General features: G+C 45.4%; 1 pseudogene; it reads left to right on the plus strand.

Moving 5' to 3' along the window:
- Positions 1-22863, plus strand: part of LOC120018583 — a 300249-nt pseudogene that overhangs the window by 135339 nt on the left and 142047 nt on the right.

The raw sequence follows: 22863 nt of genomic DNA on the forward strand, positions 1-22863 counted from the left end.
TCTACATTGCCTGTAGGAGATCACTGAGTGAGTCCCAAATGTCACCCTATTCAATATATAGTGCACTACTTTTTACCATAGGCATATGGGTCCTGGTTAAAACGGGTGTACTATAAAGGGAATAGAGTGCCGTTTGGTACGAAGGCACTGACTCCACTTCAACATAACACATCAACACATCACACAAATTATAATTTATACATGTAGGCTAACGTACAGGCTACTTCTCTTTGTTATCCAACCTGCCCTTCATCCACAGACACAGTTTAGTTTTATATAGGGACAGATTGTTTATAATGACCCCTATGTAAACAGATGGGATTAAAGCTTTCTAACGGACAAATTCCTCTCTTTTTCTCCATGTGAAACAAAGGACATTAGCAGACGGCAACAGTGTTTAAATCACTCTTCACTAACATGTCCCCTGCTGATGTAGTGGAGCAGAGATTGGCTCTCTTAATCTTAACAGCACAGGCTATAATATCTACTCACACGTGCACACAAACACACACACCATAATATCCTCTGTGGATCTATTGAATGGTTTTAATTTATTTTCCTTCAACACACAATTTGCATAGCTTCCTAGCATGACACACACATTTCCATGTTTGAATGCAGTATCTAATTTTGCAGGATTGCAATGGAGGAAACACAAGGACATATTAATACAAACATAACATAGCCATGCTAGCACCCTGCTAACACCAGACAGACAGTTATATTTGACAGATACCTTTCAAGACACTCAAGGACACCTTACGTTAAAAGTATATACAATCAAAGTGCAAGTTATATCAAATCCTAGTGATGGATACTGTCCGGTTTTAGCATAATGTTAACACCTAGCATGGTGTTAGCATTTTGTTAGCAGGGTGTTAGCACAATCTTAATGCTTAGCATGGTTAGCATTATGTTAGCATATCATTAGCATGGCTATGTTTATAATAAAATGGCTCCTTGTGTTCCCTCCATCAGTCTAACTGTGCCCAGTACACTGCTGATCGGAGGGAGGAGGAGAAGATGTGTGATCACCTGATAAGCGCTGCCAAGCACAGAGACCATGTGACTGCCAACCAGCTCAAACAGAAGATACTCAACATCCTCACCAATAAGCATGGAGCCTGGGGCAGCCTGGCACAGAGGTAAGACCCAGGGCTGAGGTATAGAGCTGGGGCTGAAGGATAGGCCTTGCCAGGGCTGGGGTATGGGGCTGGGGCTGAAGGATAGGCTTTGGGCTGGGGTATAGGGCTGGGGCTGAAGGATAGGCCTTGGGATGGGGTATATGGCTGGGGCTGAAGGATAGGCCTCACCAACAAACACAGAGCCTGGAGCAGCCTGGCAGCCTGGCACAGAAGTACGGACTGGGACTGGGTCTGGTGAAAGGTTTAGGGCTGGGGCTACCTGGAGCTGGGCTGGTCCAAAGGCCAAGCTAAGGCTAGGCTGGATAGCAGAACTCCCAGTATTAGCTGTACTGTACAATTAGTGCAGTACTGGGAAGGAAGGACCACCAGCTAATGTCATTTACCCAGCATCCACCAGGATCACATTTACATGGAGATGATCGTGGACTACAGGAAAGGAGGGCCGAGCAAGCCCCCATTCTCATCGACAGGGCTGTAGTGGAGCAGGTTGAGAGCTTCAAGTTCCTTGGTGTCCACATCACCAACAAACTATCATGGTCCAAACACACCAAGACAGTCGTGAAGAGGGCACGACAATGCCTATTCCCCCTCAGGAGACAGAAAAGATTTGGCATGGGTTCTCAAATCCTCAAAAAGTTATACAGCTGCACCATCGAGAGCATCCTGACTGGTTGCATCACCGCCAGGTATGGCAACTGCTTGGCCTCCGACCGCAAGGTGCTTCAGAGGGTAGTGCGTATGGCCCAGTACATCGCTGGGGCCAAGCTTCCTGCCATCCAGGATCTCTATACTAGGCAGTGTCAGAGGAATGACCAAAAATTGCCAAAGACTCCAGCCACCCTACTCATAGACTGTTCTCTCTGCTACCGCACGGTGAGTGGTACCGCAGTGCCAAGTCTAGGTCCAAAAGGCTTCTGAACAGCTTCTAACCCCAAGCCATAAGACTGCTGAACAGCTAATCAAATGGCTACCCGAACTATTTGCGTTGACACCTCCCCCCCCGACCCTTTTTTTATGCTGCTGCTACGCACTGTTTACTATCTATTATCTATACATAGTCATTTTACCCCCACATACATGTACAGTGGGCTCCAAAATTACTGGCACCCCTGACTGGCAATGCACAACAAATATTTAAAAAACATAAACAATATAATTATAGAGATATTTCAATGGAACCAACCAGAATCATTCAGTTATTTAATACAAAATAAATTTAATCAAAATCAAGGTTTCATAATTATTGGCATTCCTCATTTAGTACTTAGTGCAACCACCTCTGGCAAGGATAACAGCATGGAGGCTTTTCCTGTAATGTTTGACAAGGTAAAGGAACACATTTGGAAGGATTTTGGACCATTCCTCTATGCAGATCCTTTCAAGATCCTTCACATTCTTGGGTTTGCGCTTATCAACTGCCCTCTTCAACTCAGCCCACAGGTTTTTGATTGGATTGAGGTCTGGCGACTGAGTTGGCCATGGCAGAACATTGATTTTGTTGTCACAGAACCATTTCTGTGTGGATCTTGAGGTATGTTTCGGGTCATTGTCTTGTTGGAAAGTCCACCTACGGCCAAGTCCCAGCCTTCTGGCAGAGGCAACCAGATTGTCAGACAAAATTGCCTGATACTTGGTTGAATTCATTATGCCATCAATCTTAACCAGTGCCCCTGGACCTCTGGAATTAAAACAGCCCCAAAACATCACTGACCCCCCTCCATATTTCTCCGTGGGTATGAGCTGCCTCTCCTTGTATGCATCTCTGTTTCGACGCCAAACATGCCGATGCTGTATCTGACCAAAATGTTCAATTTTGGTTTCATCTGACCAGAGCACCTTCTTCCAGTCATAATTTAAATGACGTTTGGCAAACTCCAAGCGCTTGCGTCTGTGTCTTGGGGTCAGAAAGGGCTTTCTTCTGGCAACCCTTCTGTAATGGCCGTCGTCTTCCTCCTCTGAGGAGGAGGAGAAGTTTGAAGGATCGGAGGACCAATGCGCAGCGTTGTAATTGTTCATCTTATTTAATGAAAGTGAACAACTCAAAATACAAAAAAACAACAAAGTGAAAACTGAAACAGTTCTATCTGGTGCAGACACACAAAGACTGAAGACAACCACCCACAAAACCCAACAGAAAACAGGCTACCTAAATATGGTTCCCAATCAGGGACAACGATTGACAGCTGCCTCTGAGAACCATATCAGGCCAAAGACAGAAAACCAACACAGAAATAGAAAACATAGATTACCCACCCAACTCACGCCCTGACCACACTTAAAACAAAGAAAATACAAAAGAACTATGGTCAGAACGTGACAGTACCCCCCCCACCCAAGGTGCGGACTCCGGCCGCAAAACCTGAACCTATAGGGGAGGGTCTGGGTGGGCATCTGTCCACGGTGGCGGCTCTGGCGCTGGACGTGGACCCCACTCCACCATAGTCTTTGTCCGCTTTAGTGGCCTCCTAGGAACGGCGACCCTCGCCACCGAAATTGGCCTGGGAACCCAACTAAAGGGCCCCACTGGACCGAGGGGCGCCTCTGGACCGAGGGGCGCCTCTGGACCGAGGGGCGCCTCTGGACCGAGGGGCAGCTCTGGACCGAAGGGCAGCTCCGGACCGAGGGGCAGCTCCGGACCGAGGGGCAGCTCCGGACCGAGGGGCAGCTCCGGACCGAGGGGCAGCTCCGGACCGAGGGGAAGCTCCGGACCGAGGGGCAGCTCCGGACTGAGGGGCAGCTCAGGACTGAGGGGCAGCTCCGGACTGAAGGGCGACTCTGGCAGCTCCTGACCGGCGGGCGGCTCTGGCAGCTCCTGACGGGCGGCTCTAGCGGCTCAGGACAGACGGGCGGCTCAGGCGGCGCTGGACAGACGGGCAGCTCAGGCGGCGCTGGACAGACGGGCAGCTCAGGCGGCGCTGGACAGACGGGCAGCTCAGGCGGCGCTGGACAGATGGGCAGCTCAGGCGGCGCTGGACAGACGGGCAGCTCAGGCGGCGCTGGACAGACGGAAGACTCTGGCCTGTTGAGGCGCACAGTAGGCCTGGTGCGTGGTGCCGGCACTGGTGGTACCGGGCTGAGGACATGCACCTCAGGGCGAGTGCGGGGAGGAGGAACAGGGCGTACAGGGCTCTGGAGACGCACAGGAAGCCTGGTGCATGGTGTTGGCACTGGTGGTACTGGACTGGTGCGAGGGGCTGCCACAGGCGGACTGGTGCGTGGAGAAGGCACCGGAGAGACCGGACCGTGGAGGCGCACTACAGGTCTCGAGCACCGAGCCTGCCCAACCCTACCTGGCTGAATGCTCCCCGTAGCCAGGCCAGTGCGGCGAGGTGGAATAGCCCGCACTGGGCTGTGCTGGCGAACCGGGGACACCATGGGTAGGGCTGGTGCCATGTACACCGGCCCGAGGAGACGCACTGGAGACCAGATGCGTAGAGACGGCTTCATGGCACCTGGCTCGATGCCCAATCTAGCCCGGCCGATACGAGGTGCTGCTATGTACCGCACCGGGCTATGCCTGCCTACCGGGGACACCGTGCGCATCTCTGCATAACACGGTGCCTGCCCGGTCGCTCTCTCTCCACGGTAAGCACGGGGAGTTGGCTCAGGTCTCCTACCTGGCTTAGCACCACTCCCCGTGTTCCCCCCCCAATAAATTTTTGGGGCTGCCTCTCGGGCTTCCTTGCCAGCCGTGTTCCCTCAAAGCGCTGGCTCCCTTTAGCTGCTGCCTCCGCTCTCCTGGCTGCCTCCACCTGTTCCCATGGGAGGCGATCCCTTCCAGCCAGGATCTCCTCCCATGTGTAGCAACCCTTGCCGTCCAGAATGTCCTCCCATGTCCATTCCTCCTTATAGCGCTGCTCCTGCTGCTGCTGCCTGTTACCACGCTGCTTGGTCCTTTTTTGGTGGGTGGTTCTGTAACGGCTGTCGTCTTCCTCCTCGTCTGAGGAGGAGAAGTTTGAAGGATCGGAGGACCAATGCGCAGCGTGGTAATTGTTCATCTTATTTAATGAAAGTGAACAACTCGAAATACAAAAAAACAACAAAGTGAAAACCGAAACAGTTCTATCTGGTGCAGACACACAAAGACTGAAGACAACCACCCACAAAACCCAACAGAAAACAGGCTACCTAAATATGGTTCCCAATCAGGGACAACGATTGACAGCTGCCTCTGAGAACCATATCAGGCCAAAGACAGAAAACCAACACAGAAATAGAAAACATAGATTACCCACCCAACTCACGCCCTGACCACACTTAAAACAAAGAAAATACAAAAGAACTATGGTCAGAACGTGACACCTTCCAAAGAGCCTGTGGATGTGGAGGTGGCGTCTGATGGTGCTTTTTGAAACCTGGTGACCCCAAGATGCCACCAAGGCCTGCAATTCGTTCACAGTGATTCTTGGGGATTTTGTTGCTTCTCACGCCATCCTCCTCCCTATCCTGGGGGGCAAAATGCATTTGCGTCCTCTACCCGTGAGGTTTTCAACTGTTCCATATCTTTTAGATGTTTTAATAATTGCCCTGACAGTGCTGTGGTATATTCAATCGTTTGTGGATCTTCTTGTAGCCATTACCAGATTTATGAAGGTCTACGACCATCTGTCCCTTTTGAACTGCCAGTTCTTTTGTCTTCTTCATGGTGTTGGATGACAAAGGGATATTGCATGCGTGTTACCTCATTTTTATACCCTAGTGAAACAGGAAGTGATGTAATGGCTCAATATAGTTCCTTAAGACTTAGATAAACTTAAATAAGTGGAATTTAATTTGTGGTTTAATTTTGGTAGATGTTATTTACAATAATCTTTAAGGGTGCCATTAATTGTGAAAACTTGATTTGGAGGACATTGATTTTTAATTAAATCAATAAATTATTTTGGTTGGTTCCATTGAAACATTAATAAAGTACAGTATTTCTCACATGTTGGTATTTTGAGTTTATCTCTATAATTATATTGTTTATATTTGTTTAAGCATTGCTTGTGCATTGCCAGTCAGGGGTGCCAGTAATTTTGGAGCCCACTGTACAAATTACCTAAATTATCTCGACTAACCTGTACACCCGCACATTGACTCTGTACCGGTACCCCCTTTATATTGCCTCGTTATTGTAATTTTATTATTGGTCTTTTATTTTTACCTTAGTTTATTTAGTAAATATTTTTTCTTAACTCTTGTTTTTCTTAAAACTGCATTGTTGGTTAAGGGCTTGTAAGTAAGCCATTTCATGGTAAGGGTTAAAACTCTTGTATTCGGCGCATGTGACAAATACAATTTGATTTGATTTGATTTTGATCAGGGACCAGGTCAACTAACTCAATAACAGACAAAGAGACTGAACCCCCCTCGGGACCGACCACCGGTCAAACAGACTGGGGGTGGGGTTGGGGGGGAGTTGTGTTTGTGTGTGTGCGTGCGTGCGTGCGTGCGTGCGTGCGTGCGTGCGTGCATGCGTGCGTGTGTGTCTGTGTCTGTGTCTGTGTGTGTGTGCGTGTGCGTACGAGAAGGTATGTGTGTGGAGTATTGTAGAGTCTCTCAGCAACCCTCTCAGTCACACAGCAGAACACCTGGTGGTGGTTGGTGGTCAGTCATTCCCTCCACACACACACACACACACACACACACACACACACACACACACACACACACACACACACACACACACACACACACACACACACACACACACACACACACACACACACACACACTCAGTGGTTGAAGTGGGCCAGTGCTGATTAGTGATGCTATGGATATGCTTAAACCACCAATCTGAGCAGTATCCATTTGTCCAACTAGGTGGAAAATCCTCTAAAGTTGAATTAGGTGTACCTCAAGGTTTTGTGCTTAGACCCCGACTACTATTCGCTCTATGTTTCCCCCTGTTACTGTCACGACGACACATGACATGCATGTTCGTTGGGATGTTGATGACATTGGCCATGATCTGTTAGGAAGCTCCTTATAAAACAAGCGTTATACCAGGCAAGTCTGTTAGGAACTAATTCTGTATTCACAATGACGACCTGGCGAGTGGCAAGTGCAGGAAAGGTCCTGTCAAATATTGCCTTCCTTACAGAAAGAACACTTTCAGTAATTGACTACCCTCACTGAAACAGTAGCTTGGCTTTCCTTATTGGATTTTGAAAATGCAATACAGATGGTTAAATATGTTCACGACATACAGATGGTTAAATATGTTCACGACATACAGATGGTTAAATATGTTCACCACATACAGATGGTTAAATATGTTCACGACATACAGATGGTTAAATATGTTCACGACATACAGATGGTTAAATATGTTCACCACATACAGATGGTTAAATATGTTCACGACATACAGATGGTTAAATATGTTCACGACATACAGATGGTTAAATATGTTCACGACATACAGATGGTTAAATATGTTCACGACATACAGATGGTTAAATATGTTCACGACATACAGATGGTTAAATATGTTTACGACATACAGATGGTTAAATATGTTCACAACATACAGATGGTTAAATATGTTCACGACATACAGATGGTTAAATATGTTCACGACATACAGATGGTTAAATATGTTCACGACATACAGATGGTTAAATATGTTCACGACATACAGATGGTTAAATATGTTCACGACATACAGATGGTTAAATATGTTCATTATGTTGTTGGATGTTGTTACCTCACATCGATAGAAAACACATCTGGACCATGTTTTGAGTGCTTTAGGAATTCTGCTGTGTTGTCAGATGTTGGTTGAAAAAATACAATAAACCTTAATTTAGTTTGTAAGGAGATTTCAATTGATTGATTGAATGATTTGAGGAGTGTTTTATTGACTGCTGGTACTCTCCATGGGTTGTGTGGCGTATAGATTTAGTGGTTGATACATGTATCATCCCACCTGACAAACACAGTCCTGGAAACAGATGCAATTACCTCAGAAAGATGCACATTTACCATCATTGGACCATTAATCTATGGGTGCGTTCTGACGCCCAAATGGCTCTCTTTTCCCTATACTGTATAGTGCATTACTTTTGAACAGAGCCCTATTTACCCATGCAGCTGTACCTTACATATTGCACTACCTCTGACCAGAGTAGATAACCCGAATAGGGAAAAAGGTGCCGTTTGGATGCAAACTATAGTACAGATTGAATTACAGTTGGAATTGTATTATAATAAAATAGATATCCTTACCTACAGTAGTTCATGCAACTAAATGCCTTACTTCACCCACTTACCAGATGTTGGAGCATTGTGTATATATTTGCGCACACACAGTATGTTTGATTATATGTCATGCAGTTCTGATAGAGAAATTCATAAAACAGACCAAACAATAGTACAAGTAAAGTAACCTTGGCAAAACATAGAAGATTGAATTGCGGGCTGCTACTGTAGATTTACGTATTCAAATATTTATAGAATTTCTCTCCAGGGAGAGCATTAGTATTGGAACAAAAGGTTGCTGAGCGGGGGAGCATTGTAAATGATACTGCAAAACTTCCAACAAATACCCATTTAATGGTGACCTGCTGGAGAAGAAAAATGATGCAATATGTTCATGAGCTCAGGGCAGTGTAGCAGCTCAGCCTTATTCAATGCAACATTAACTTTTGCTGCTCTTGTAAAATAGAAACCCCTCCAGCATTCTGAAAGGGCTGTCTGTTATTTGTGACGCTGGTTGAAAGAGTGTGCGTGCGTGCGTGCGTGCGTGCGTGCGTGCGTGCGTGCGTGCGTGCGTGCGTGCGTGCGTGCGTGCGTGCGTGCGTAGGTGTGAATGCTTGCCTGCACAGAGATTGTTTTTACTTTAACCTTCATTTCTGACGGGAGACTAGCCAGAGGATATTGATCTGTGTGGAGCGTTTTATCAACAGAATTATATATTTAATATACTCACCCAGGTGAAACTACAGCTAATGACTATAGTGCACATTTTGTTGAAAGTTTTTACACAACTATAGTATTTTGAATTAGTAGACACCATTATGATCGTAACTCTGTGTGACGAGGAGACACTGCACACGAACGGAAAGCCAATGAGTGCGTCCCAAATGGTACCCTATTCCCTGGTCTAAATTAGTGCACCACATAGAGAATAGGATGCCATTTTGGGATACATACAAAATCTCTCTGCGATCATATAACCTATTATAAGGATTAACCAGATGAGCCCAGGAGGTGGTAGGGATGTGTTAAGGCAGTGTGATCAGCCCAGGAGGTGGTAGGGATGTGTTAAGGCAGTGTGATCAGCCCAGGAGGTGGTAGGGATGTGTTAAGGCAGTGTGATCAGCCCAGGAGGTGGTAGGGATGTGTTAAGGCAATGTGATCAGCCCAGGAGGTGGTAGGGATATGTTAAGGCAGTGTGATCAGCCCAGGAGGTGGTAGGGATGTGTTAAGGCAGTGTGATCAGCCCAGGAGGTGGTAGGGATGTGTTAAGGCAGTGTGATCAGCCCAGGAGGTGGTAGGGATGTGTTAAGGCAGTGTGATCAGCCCAGGAGGTGGTAGGGATGTGTTAAGGCAGTGTGATCAGCCCAGGAGGTGGTAGGGATGTGTTAAGGCAGTGTGATCAGCCCAGGAGGTGGTAGGGATGTGTTAAGGCAGTGTGATCAGCCCAGGAGGTGGTAGGGCTGTGTTAAACATGGCAGTAGGATCAGCCCAGGAGGTGGTAGGGCTGTGTTAAGGCAGTGTGATCAGCCCAGGAGGTAGTAGGGCTGTGTTAAACAAGGCAGTAGGATGAGCCCAGGAGGTGGTAGGGCTGTGTTAAGGCAGTGGGATCAGCCCAGGAGGTGGTAGGGCTGTGTTAAGGCAGTGGGATCAGCCCAGGAGGTGGTAGGGCTGTGTTAAGGCAGTGGGATCAGCCCAGGAGGTGGTAGGGCTGTGTTAATGCAGTGGGATCAGCCCAGGAGGTGGTAGGGCTATGTTCAACAAGGCAGTGTGATCAGCCCAGGAGGTGGCAGGGCTGTGTTAAACAAGGCAGTGTGATCAGCCCAGGAGGTGGTAGGGCTGTGTTCAACAAGGCAGTGTGATCAGCCCAGGAGGTGGCAGGGCTGTGTTAAGGCAGTGTGATCATCCCAGGAGGTGGCAGGGCTGTGTTAAGGCAGTGTGATCATCCCAGGAGGTGGTAGGGCTGTGTTAAACAAGGCAATGTGATCAGCCCAGGAGGTGGCAGGGCTGTGTTAAGGCAGTGTGATCATCCCAGGAGGTGGCAGGGCTGTGTTAAGGCAGTGTGATCATCCCAGGAGGTGGTAGGGCTGTGTTCAACAAGGCAGTGTGATCAGCCCAGGAGGTGGTAGGGCTGTGTTCAACAAGGCAGTGTGATCAGCCCAGGGTGTGGTGGGGCTTTGTTAAGGCAGTGTGATCAGCCCAGTAGGCTGTTGGATCATACTTTCTGCTTGCCTGATGATGAATGTGCTGTGTATTGAGTCGACATCACAAAATCAATAGTGTTCAAATTGAAACAGTATAGGGTTGTATTGATCTGCTGTGCTAAATCACAACGAGAAGCCTTTGATGCAGCTCTGAGACAGCTCCCCTCCTCCTTCTTCACCACTCCCTCCCTCCTCAACCCTCTTCCTCCTCTCCTCCCTCTCTCCCCCTCCTCCCATCACGGCACCCATTCAGTTTGAGCTTCACACTGATAAATCAAGTTGAAAATTGGATGTTAGAATTTTCTCCAGTGAGAGACTGATTTTCTCTGGCCCCTCCTCCCTCTGCTGCGACCCCCTGACCCTTGTCACTGGATTATAAAGTTCAGCATTGTCAAGAGAAAGGAGACGTCAAGGCAAGGCTGATGAATTCATTCTAGAATATTACACAGTGTCTTTAACTACCAGTCTTACACTATGATAATAACCATCCTTGAAGACAAGGCAAGTTTGTATTTATCCTCTTATTTACTGCTGTGTATGTTAATATCGTTTCTACTCTGTTTTCTGTTGAAATGGAAAGAACCTTTCACTCAGTCACATCTACCTCTGATCGACCTGCATTCTGCGAACTATCTTTTGTCTCATGCATTTATTCAAGTTTGGTACATACTGGGTTGCGTTGGTTAGAGCGTTGGACTTATAACCAAAAGGTTGCAAGATCGAATCCCCGAGCTGACAAGGTAAAAATCTGTCGTTCTGCCCCTGAACAAGGCAGTTAACCCACTGTTCCTAGGCCGTCATTGAAAATAAGAATTTGTTCTTAACTGACTTGCCTAGTTACATAAAGGTTAAAAAATAAAAAAAAGTGAGTAGTCTGCATTTCCATTGACACTAAAGGCCTCCCCTGTCCACCACTGTCTGCATCCCAAAAGGCACCCCGTTCCCTATATAGTGCACTAACTTTAACCAGAGCCCTGTGAACCATGGTAAAAAATATTACACGATGTAGGGAATAGGGTGCCATTTCAGATGCAACCCAGGCATTCCAACATGTTCCAACATGGCCGTCTTAACAGGATGTAGAGCAGGTGGAAGCAGAGAGACAGACATACAGACACAGACAGGACGTCCTTTGTTCCAAGGTGTCACTGTTGACATCAGTAGCTGACTAAATCCCCCCACCCCCCCTCTACAGACCTTAACCCAACCTGACTGAGCTATCGATTGTCAACATTGCAACATTGCTCCTGTATAATTACTTTTTCGGTAGCGGAAGGAATGGAGGAGAGAGCGGTGGCATATATTGATCCTTGGTGAGGGGAGTGGAACGGGCGTTTCCCTTGACTAACAGAGAGTTTCATCTCTCAGTCTCTGATGAATGGCAACACTTTGCCTGTGGATAATAACTTAGTGATGGAATGGACCCTTCAGTCACTGGCTGCCTGGCTAAGCACTCCGCTGTCTCGCCTCGCCGGGTTATCCATTCTAATAGCAGCTCTGACGAGGAGGAGAGGAAAGATTGTGGGGGGGAGAGGTAGATCAAGGTCTCTCTGGGTCCTGTGTGAAGGTATATGGAGGACCAGTGAATATGATCCTGCTGGACATGATGGTTCATTTAGCTATGTATATTCAAGAGGGGAAAACAACATATTTGTACTGGTAGTGAAGTTCCTTTGTTTTAGCTCTTCTTTTTCTGTCCGCTTGTATTTGTTGTTGACCTATTGTACAGCAGCTCCTCCCTGGGGGTGGAGTTAACCTTGCAGCCTGATAATTACCTCTGAAGGAGAGCATTCACACTATCATCAGTTATAGGGGGGCAGAGAGAGAGAAGAGAGAGCTGGGAGGTGAGCCCCACCTCTGATGAAAGATGAATGGTCTACAGCGCTGGCAGGGAGGGGTTCAGACGTACTAAAACTCTGCTGTAGACTGTAGTGTCACTGTTACTGACTGTCACTGACTGCAGTCTCACTGTTACTGACTGTAGTCTGACTGTTACTTACTTTAGTCTGACTGTAGTCTGACTGTTACTGATTGTATTCTGACCGTCACTGACTCTAGTCTCACAGTTACTGACTGTAGTCTCACTGTTACTGACTAGTCTGACTGATTCTGACTTTTACTGACTGTTACTGACTGTAATCTCACTGTTACTGACTGTAATCTCAGTGTTACTGACTGTCACTGACTGTAGTCTAACTGTTACTGACTGTAATCTCACTCTTACTGACTGTCACTGACTGTAGTCTGACTCTTACTGACTGTAGTCTGACTCTAGTCTGACTGTTACTGACTCTAGTCTGACTGTTACTGACTGTAGTCTGACTGTTACTGACTGTAATCTCACTCTTACTGACTGTCACTGACTGTAGCCTGACTCTTACTGACTGTCACCGACTGTAGTCTGACTCTTACTGACTGTAGTCCGACTGTATTCTGACTGTTACTGACTGTAGTCTGACTGTTACTGACTGTAGTCTGACTCTTACTGACTGTAGTCTGACTGTTACTGACTGTTACTGACTTTAGTCTGACTGTTACTGATGGGTATTGATGGTAGTCTTACTCTTAATGCGTTAATATGCATTCATTACACAAATTATCTTATTTCTGATGTATTGTTCGGCTGTTTTCTGAATTTACTTTGAAAAATTTAAATTGATACACCATCCATGGCCATATGGTTTCCAGTTGCCTCATGTTGATGTGCAGTTTTATTTAGCTGTGTCTGTCTGTTGATGTAGAAGAATGTGTCACCATGGTGATCAAAGACAGTCAGTGATATAGTACACTGATTGACAGACATTGTTTTGTTTTCAGACTTTTTTAGCCAATTAGATGGCTGAATGTTTTCTATACCTGACCGGTTGAAACCTTTCTATCCGCAGGGATATGTCATCTACGCTGCCTGTTTTGGGAGACGTTTGAAAGCCGATGTTGAATGTTTCTGTATTGAACGTGTTAAAAAATATCAGTATAGTACTGCATGGTTTTTGAGTGATATGGGGGTTTCAGAAGTGTAATGGTTTGGTAGATGATTTGTTTTTGAGAGACCATCATGCAGTACTTCCTAGGGTTGCAAAATTCTGGTAACTTTTCCAAAATTCTCAGGTTTTACAGAAATCCAAGTTGGAAAATCACAAGGGAATAAGCAGGAAATCCAGTATTTGTAGAAAACCTGAGAATTTTGGGGAAATTCAGAGCAGAATGGTTTAGTGTGTCATGGTAATACTGACCAGTGAATCATGTTAACAGTGACCCGAGCCTAAACCATTGACAGACCATAGACAATGAATAGCTTCCTCTCATTGGTAGATGGACAGTGTGGACGGAGGAGAGAAGAAAGACCATTTGTTCTCAGAAGGACTTAATCTGAGAGCTCTGGAGTGTGTTTAGTGTCAGTGTCACGCGGGGCTTGGGGCGCAGAGTGTGGGGCGCAGGGCTCGGGGCGCAGGGCAGGGCACCCCCTTCACAGGACAGGGTGTGTGTGGTGAGACACTAACCAGTCCTGCCTCTTTAAATAGACTAGACACTGATTACTGCTATTTATTATAATTATCCCCCAGTCTCAAATGGAAGCATTTAAAGAGAATATAATTGTGTTTTATTGAATCTTTTTTTGTCCTCTCTGTCAGGACAAACTGGCTGATGCTGAAACCATTATAGTTCTGTTCTAATTAAAACTTAGATAGTGCTGTCCGAACTAAAACATGGTTAGTTCTGTTCTAACTGAAACGTGGTTAGTTCTATTCTAACTGAAACATGGTTAGTTCTGTTCTAACTGAAACATGGTTAGTTCTGTTCTAACTGAAACATGGTGTAATGATTGTCGTCGGGAGAAGGAGAGGAGGACCAAAGTGCAGCGTGGTACGTATCCATAATACTATTAATAAAGATGAACAGGCGAAAAAAAACAACAAAACGACCAATGAACAGTTTTGAAAGGTGCAACAAACACTAAACAGAAAATAACCACCCACAAACACAGGTGGGAACAGGCTACCTAAGTATGGTTCTCAATCAGAGACAACGATAGACAGCTGCCTCTGATTGGGAACCATACCAGGCCAAACACATAGAAATACAAAACAAGGACAACATAGAACACCAGACATAGAATGCCCACCCAAACTCACGCCCTGACCAACCAAAATAGAGACATAAAAATGATCTCTAAGGTCAGGGCATGACACATGGTTAGTTCTGTTCTAACTAAAACATGGATAATTCTGTTCTAACTGAAACATGGACAATTCTGTTCTAACTGAAACATGGATAATTCTGTTCTAACTGAAACATGGTTAGTTCTGTTCTAACTGAAACATGGATAATTCTGTTCTAACTGAAACATGGTTAGTTCTGTTCTAACTGAAACATGGTTAGTTCTGTTCTAACTGAAACATGGTTAGTTCTGTTCTAACTTAAACATGGTTAGTTCTGTTCTAACTGAAACATGGCTAATTCTGTTCTAACTGAAACATGGATAATTATGTTCTAACAAACATGGATAATTATGTTCTAACAAACATGGTTAGTTCTGTTCTAACTGAAACATGGTTAGTTATGTTCTAACTGAAACATGGATAATTCTGTTCTAACTGAAACATGGATAATTATGTTGGAACAAACATGGTTAGTTCTGTTCTAACTGAAACATGGTTAGTTATGTTCTAACTGAAACATGGATAATTCTGTTCTAACTGAAACATGGTTAGTTCTGTTCTAACTGAAACATGGATAATTCTGTTCTAACTGAAACATGGTTAGTTCTGTTCTAACTGAAACATGGTTAGTTCTGTTCTAACTGAAACATGGTTAGTTCTGTTCTAACTGAAACATGGTTAGTTCTATTCTAACTGAAACATGGTTAGTTCTGTTCTAACTGAAACATGGATAATTCTGTTCTAACAAACATGGTTAGTTCTGTTCTAACTAAACATGCTTAGTTCTATTCTAACTGAAACATGGATAATTCTGTTCTAACTGAAACATGGTTAGTTCTGTTCTAGCTGAATGATTGTCCCTCCAGAGGGTTATGGTTCATATACAGTAGAACTATCTGTATGATCTCACTAGAAATAAACATGTTAGAAATAAACATCAGAACCATGGTCCAGTTTACCGCCATGTTTGAAGAACACTCTGGAGTGAACACTCTTAACTGGGTCTTTGACAACGTGGTCAGCTGTAATGGTTTGTTGATATAATGGTTTGTTGTTTTTCTCACAGAGATATGACCTTGATGGGGGGCAGCATACAACAGCCAGGCACTAGAGATGGAATGTGTCTCAAATGGCACCCTATACCCTATGTAGTGCACTACTTTTGACCAGGACCCATATGGCTTTTGTAAAATAGGGTGTAATTTTGGACGCAAACGTGGAGTGAGGTGAGAATAACCTGACAGGCTGGATACAGACAGTTTCTCCGTCTCTGCTGCCTGCTACTCTGTCTGTCTTTCTGAGTGGGTGCTAGTTATTGTAGCTGTGCTTTGACATACAGTGTTATAAGTAGTTATTGTAGCTGCACTTTGATGGACAGTTCAGCCTTAAACAAGCCTCTAAGATTATCTGCAGGCAGCAAAGTGCAGGCCTGACAGACACCAAGTATTAGTATTAGCCTGCCCTATTCCTCCCTTCCTCTCCTCCTTCTCTCCTCTCCGATGAATAATCTCAATGGAAAATGGGAGGAAGTAGAGTCGTGTCATTGGTACAGAGTTAAGTCACTATACCACTATATATAACTATACTTTACTACTATACTATAACTATACTATATCACTATACTATAACTGTCCCCAGTGCCAATACAAGCCTAGTTCATCACTACAAACCAGCTCCCACTGTCCTAGATTGGGCTGTATTTGTGCTGGAAAATTGTTTTCAATCCTTTTATTTCCCTCTTCACCGTTTTATTTTGAGTCATGGCTGTCAGGTTTTACTGCCTTTTACAAACAGAACACATTCCCTGTGGAGCGGGGGTGTTAAATCTGTCTGTCTCCACAGCCTCGAGACACACACACATACACAAACACACACACACACACACACACACACATACACATACACATACACATACACATACATACATTCCGAAGATATGGGATTTGAATACACAGAGGAGAAAGAGAGAAGATAGTATTTTTACACATTTATTGTGCTGCACCTACAATCTTAAAGCTTCTGTGAATAATGGCCACCATGTTTCCTCTTGGTTATCAGGTCTGGAAAATTAGCTTTTAAAATGCAGTTTGAAATCCATTTGTGTGATTGATGTGTGACAGGGCTAATAAATTTAGCCAGTTTCTGGGAGGCTTGGCCTCAGTCATTCTTTATGCCTGTCATGAATCCCCACTATGAGTGGAGAACAGGGGAGTGGAGAGCCAGTCAGTCCTCCTCACAGATCCCATTGAGATAAACTGGCTGTCACTGCCTCGCACTTTACAGTCTCTATTGACGAAATGTTCAGTATATTCCAAGGACGCGCCTAGTCAAAGGATTTGATTCACTATTTTGTATTTACCCTTATATCATTTAGTAGTATTTGTCTGTTTCTACATATCTAATGTTAGCCTAACATCAATAGAAGACCTTAGCTGGCAGACATTTACTAAATCTTTGTTTTAGTATCAAACAGACTTTGTAACCCGCCTGGAGTACATCTGTGTCTGAAGCTGTTCTAGCGTCACATTATTTCCCAGCATGCATTTCTCTAGCTCATGCATGAAATGAAGCTTTGTTGTGCTCATATTGGATTCAGCAAAGCAGAGAAGACATATAGCTTCAGATGCTGGAGAATATCGGACATGTCCTATTAGATGGATTTGAGTGAATTTATCGATGAGAACTTCACAGTTTTAACACCTCTCAGTTTGCAATCTGTCTTAGTTTCCTTCTCTCTTACTCTGCTCCGAATATACTCTTGGAATACTCTTAGAATACCATCAATACACTTACAATACCATCGGTACACTCAGAATACCATTAGTACAATCAGAATATCATCAAATTCAATACACTTACAATACCATCAGTGCACACAGAATACCATCAGTATACTCAGAATACCACACAGACTACCAAAAATTACAAAATAAATACAGATTTGGTCACACAAAAAACAAATAAAAACCCCCCAGCCCTGAATACTTTCAATACACTCACAGACTGAGAGAGGAATGATGTCGCTCTCTGTCTCTCTCACCTTGGTCTCTCTCTGGGGCTGTGTCCCAAATGGTACCATATTCCCTATATAGTGCACTACTTTTGACCAGAGCCCTTAGAAGTCTAGTGTTTTAGATGTGTGTGTGAGCTAACTGAGTTAGCCCCCTATGGGAGCCATTCCCCAGAGCCCCCCAGCGCCAGACCATCCAGTCTGCCTCCCAAATAGCATTCCATATATAGTGCACTTCTTTAGATCAAGGCCCATAGTATAGGGTATGCATAGGGTGCCATTTGGAAGACATCCCGAACCACCCACACTGAGCTGCCTGGCCCAGCCTCCTTCAGTACAGCAGGTTGGCACGAAGGTCCAGAACCTGTCTGGTGCCAACCACACGGTTTAGAGTATCACTCGCCCCTCTCTCCTTCTCCTCTCTCTCCCTTTCCTCCTCCTCCTCATCTTTCTCTTTCTCCTTTTCATTCACTACTAAACCACCTCCAAAGTGAAAGCATATGGTGGGGGATGAGGTTGGGGTGGGGGATGAGGTTGGGGGGGGGGGGGGTCAGGGGGAGAGAAATCATCATGTTTGCTTGGTTAATCAATCCTTGTAATGTTGGGGTTGGTTTGTTGAACGTTTGATTCGTATTAGCTAGATACAAATGAAAACATTTTGGCTTGCAGTTTAGGTTGCTGTACACAAATGATTATCAAATCTCATGCATCATATGTGTTTAATGTGTTTAATACGGTGTAGAGGAAATGTTCAAAGCAGCTCCTTCCTCCCCCACCGCGGTTGGCAGTTTATTTGTAGTGGGAATTAGGGGTTATAATCTGTAACAGTAATCTCTCATCTGCCTTCAGTGGATTTCCATTTTTCTGGCTGTGTAATCTAGCGTTTACAATATAATTTACGTGGATTCGCCTCTCCACCTACTGACATCTCTGTTCTTCTGCTTCAAGCCTGCCGGGAGACTGACATACAGGGGACAAGCTCTAGGCACACTGATACTCTGCACACACACACACACACACACACACACACACACACACACACACACACACACACACACACACACACACACACACACACACACACACACACACACACACACACACACACACACACACACACACACACACACACACACACACACACACACACACACACACAGTTGATTGATGCTTAACTGAGACTGAGCTCTCGTGGCTGTCAAAGGCCTGCTAAGTCTCCTGAGCCTTCAGCTTACTGACAGTTGTAGATATTATATTCATATTATATTCATAGAACGGTTTGGTGATGTGATCCCCTTGTAACAAGTTAATCTGTTTAGACTGACTCAATTTTGGGGGGGACTATACAATGGTAGCCCTGGCTGCTAGCCAGATTGCCAAAGCTGGAGGTGGATTGGTAACTGGGCAGCTGTCTGGGTTGATGTTGTTGTTCTTGTTTTTGGTGGTGGTAATACATTCTGACTGGATCATTTTTAAGGTGGAGGTGGAGGCATCATTTTAAAATGTTTCTGTACTGGTAAAAGGAAAATGAAAGAGCCCTGGCCGAAAGTAGGTCGCTATACACTGAGTGTACAAAACATTAGGAACTGCTCTTTCCATGATATCGACTGACCAGGTGAAACCAGGTGAAAGCTATGATCCCTTATTGATGTCACTTGTTAAATGCCCTTCAATCATTGTATATGAAGGGCAAGAGACAGGATAAATAACGATTTCTAAGCCTTGAGACAATTGAGACATGGATCGTGTATGTGTGCCATTCAGAGGGTGAATGGGCAAGACAAAATTTAAGTGCCTTTGAACGGTGTATGGTAGTAGGTGTCAGGCACACAGGTTTGAGTGTGTCAAGAACTGCAACGCTGCTGGGTTTTTCACACTCAACAGTTTCCTGTGTGTATCAAGAATGGTCCACCACCCAAAGGACATCCAGGCAAGTTGACACAACTGTGGGAAGCATTGGAGTCAACATGGGCCACCATCCCTGTGGAATGCTTTTGACACCTTGTAGAGTCAATGCCCCAATGAATTGAGGCTGTTCTGGTGGCAAAGGAGGGTGCAACTCAATATTAGGAAGGTGTTCCTAATGTTTTATACACTCAGTGTATAGGGAATATGGTGCCATGTGGGACACGGTCAGAGGAGCAGGAGGACTGTGTAGTTCCTCACTCTGGTCTAGATGGAGAGGATGAAGATGAAGCACATGGTCCATTGATGTGACTGAGGATCTTCTCAGACCAAACTGTCATCTGCTCTACTTTAATCATCACTCTCTCCCTCACTCCATATTTCTCTCCACAGCTCCGTTTAGAGTACGTAAATGACTTGCAGTGATTTTCTACTTTTAGTTCCCCTTGAATGAAACACAAAGCCTTTGAAATGTGTCCAGCCAGAGCTGCACTTAGTAACCTGATGCTGGGCCAACTGCTTAATGGTTTGCATTAGCTGCAAGCAATAAAATTATCCTCCTTCCCAGGTCCTCCCTGCAAATGTTGGAATAATCATTTTTACCAAGATGGTTACCACATGCTGGAGCTGTTCCCTTCTTTCTCTCCGGTTTTTAAGGCTCTAATTCGCTGTTATTAATAATGAATAAAAATGCAATTTTCTTTTGGGTTGCCCCAGGGCTCTGGGAATCATTTCAATGAATATTTCAACACATTATTTTAATCATGGCTCCACATACACACACACAGGGAGGGAGTGTTCTCAGACCCACCCCATCATTATTAAACCCCATGTTGCTGCCTCCCTCCTTCCCACCTTCCCTCCATCCCTCCCTGCCTCCATGCCTCCGTCCCTCCATGCCGCCCTCCTCTCCCTGCCTCCCACCCTCCTTTCACTCTCTCCCTCCTTCTCTCCCTGCCTCCCTCCATCCCGCCCTGTCTCCCTCCCTGCCTGTGTTGAGAGTCCTACCTCTCTGATTTACAAGTCTTGTTAAAAAACATAGTTAAAAAGGAGGCAAGCTGGGCCATTTAGACTTGTAATTTGATGCTGTATTTGTTAATGGGAGTGTTAGTGATTTATAGTGTAGTGGCTTCTGCTGCTGCTGCTGTGGGGATGGATCCTGGTGTGGTGCTGTGTGTGTACTTTATGTAGTGTGTGTGTGTGTGTGTGGGGGGGGGGGGGGGGGGGGGTGCGCGTGCCTGCCTGCCTTCATGCGTGCGTTCATGCGTGTATTCTAACCTGCTCTCAGTCTAACCTGTCTATCTGTCTTTCTCTGTCTAGCCTGTCTCTCTCTCTCTGTCTGTCTCTGTTTAACCTGTCTCTCTCTGTCTCTCTCAGTCTAACCTGTCTATCTCTGTCTGTCTGTCTCTCAGTCTAACCTGTCTATCTCTGTCTGTCTCTCTCTCAGTCTAACCTGTCTCTCTCTCTCTGTCTGTCTCTCAGTCTAACCTGTCTCTCTCTCTGTCTGTCTCTCAGTCTAACCTGTCTATCTCTCTCTGTCTGTCTCTCAGTCAGCTGAATGACTTCTGGCGTCTGGATTACTGGGAGGATGACTTACGGAGGAGGCGGAGATTCGTACGGAACCCCTTTGGCTCCACCCACCTGGACATCCCCTGCAAGATGCTGGACGACTATGGTTAGTCAGCATGCTCCTGGCTGATTGATTGATTGAATTAATTGATTGATTGATGTGTGGTTGAAAACTGTAGCAAGCAACCCTAATTCAACAGTTTTCCTTGTCGGCTATAATGATATCTGCTTCTGACGTGTCCTCTATTCTACAAGGTATGTAGAAGTAACTAGTCTACTGATGGAATACTCAGTGGTTAGGGTTAGGGTTTGGGTGATACATGACAGGGTTAGGGTGATACATGACAGGGTTAGGGTGATACATGACAGGGTTTGGGTGATACATGACAGGGTTAGGGTGATACATGACAGGGTTAGGGTGATACATGACAGGGTTAGGGTGATACATGACAGGGTTAGGGTGATATATGACAGGGTTAGGGGTATACATGACAGGGTTAGGGTGATACACGACAGGGTTAGGGGTATACATGACAGGGTTAGGGTGATACATGACAGGGTTAGGGTGATACATGACAGGGTTAGGGTGATACATGACAGGGTTAGGGGTATACATGACAGGGTTAGGGGTATACATGACAGGGTTAGGGTGATACACGACAGGGTTAGGGGTATACACGACAGGGTTAGGGGTATACATGACAGGGTTAGGGTGATACATGACAGGGTTAGGGTGATACATGACAGGGTTAGGGTGATACATGACAGGGTTAGGGTGATACATGACAGGATTAGGGGTATACATGACAGGATTAGGGTGATACATGACAGGGTTAGGGTGATACATGACAGGGTTTGGGTGATACATGACAGGGTGTGGGTGATACATGACAGGGTTAGGGTGATACATGACAGGGTTAGGGGTATACATGACAGGGTTAGGGTGATACATGACAGGGTTAGGGTGATACATGACAGGGTTTGGGTGATACATGACAGGGTTTGGGTGATACATGACAGGGTTAGGGTGATACATGACAGGGTTTGGGTGATACATGACAGGGTTAGGGTGATACATGACAGGGTTAGGGTGATACATGACAGGGTTAGGGTGATACATGACAGGGTTTGGTTGATACATGACAGGGTTAGGGTGATACATGGCAGGGTTAGGGTGATACATGACAGGGTTAGGGTGATACATGACAGGGTTAGGGTGATACATGTTAGGGTGATACATGACAGGATTAGGGTGATACATGACAGGGTTAGGGTGATACATGTTAGGGTGATACATGACAGGGTTAGGGTGATACATGACAGGGTTAGGGTGATACATGACAGGGTTAGGGTGATACATGACAGGGTTTGGGTGATACATGACAGGGTTAGGGGTATACATGACAGGGTTAGGGTGATACATGACAGGGTTAGGGTGATACATGACAGGGTTAGGGTGATACATGACAGGGTTAGGGTGATACATGACAGGGTTAGGGTGATACATGACAGGGTTTGGGTGATACATGACAGGGTTAGGGGTATACATGACAGTAGCCGCGGTCTCTCTCCACACAGTACAATGCTGTCATTCATAATGTTGTATGACCCCAGACAACCACTGGGTTCTTCTCACTGTCAAGGCCAGCCTTATAAAGTGAGGAGCTTTAGAGGGTCTCAGTGTCCTC

This window comes from Salvelinus namaycush, chromosome 23 (assembly GCF_016432855.1).
Source record: "Salvelinus namaycush isolate Seneca chromosome 23, SaNama_1.0, whole genome shotgun sequence".
Classification (NCBI taxonomy): domain Eukaryota; kingdom Metazoa; phylum Chordata; class Actinopteri; order Salmoniformes; family Salmonidae; genus Salvelinus; species Salvelinus namaycush.